Source organism: Aureococcus anophagefferens (genome assembly GCF_000186865.1).
Source record: "Aureococcus anophagefferens unplaced genomic scaffold AURANscaffold_347, whole genome shotgun sequence".
NCBI classification, from domain to species: domain Eukaryota; class Pelagophyceae; order Pelagomonadales; family Pelagomonadaceae; genus Aureococcus; species Aureococcus anophagefferens.
The window spans coordinates 7,032-7,993 of record NW_008705871.1 but is presented as its reverse complement, the minus strand read 5'-3'; positions in this window follow the sequence as shown (position 1 = coordinate 7,993).

Below are 962 nucleotides of genomic sequence, written 5' to 3'. Positions count from 1 at the left end.
ATCACCTTGGATCCCCGGGTTCACCTGCCATGCGGCGATCATCAGCAAACTTATCCACATCAACGTCTCGTTGCCAAACTCAATCTTTCGCGCTTGCTCCTCCGTAAGAGGAGCACCATTCACAAGGTCTATCGAGCGACCATGGTGTGCCTCTGACTGCTGCGAAAACGAGCAACAATTCCCAGCAAAAACACAAACACCGGGCGGACAACGCTTGAAGTAATGACGTTTGTACAACCAAAAGTCACGGAACGAACAGAGCACGTGCGGACACATGCTCGGATCACCATCCACGCCGATGCACCCGCATCTGCCATTACTAATAGCGTAGATCCGTTGCAAAAACGTGAAGTTGTGCGACCCAAACTCGTAGGCGAAATCCCCATATTTTTCAGGAGCATTGAGCCCACAAGGTGGAAGAGGCGTACTCCTTTTTTTGGTCCCATTGTTACTGCAGCAGATGGAGGCTTCTCGCACGCGCAGCTGCTCCATTATACGCGCAAGACGTTCCTTAGCTTCGTCCATGTCTCGACGGTAGCTTTCTCCGATCCAAACGACCTTCGACTTCTTTGCGGGCGAAGACATGACGCACGAAAAAAAAAACCGGCAACCCGCGCCCCAACCCTACCTCCACACTCTCGGAAAACACAAACGAGCACGCCAGAGGCAGCGAAATCGCACGTTTGCAGCGACACGAAGACGCCGCGCGCGGGGCGCTGCGAGCAGCGCTGAATGCCCCGGCACGGGGCGCCTTCCCGCAGCCCGCGGGGCCCCGAACGCCCCGGGCGGGCCGAGCTAGCACAGCGGGTGGGTCGCGAAGCCCACCGGAGGTCCTGGGGCAGCGATTCCACGCTAAACGCCCACCATCGTCTAAGCCGCTCTAGACGATAGACTAACGCGGCCTTATTATGGGGGGTCTTGCTCCGGCGACGGCGTCCGATGGCCGACGCGTCGGACGCCCG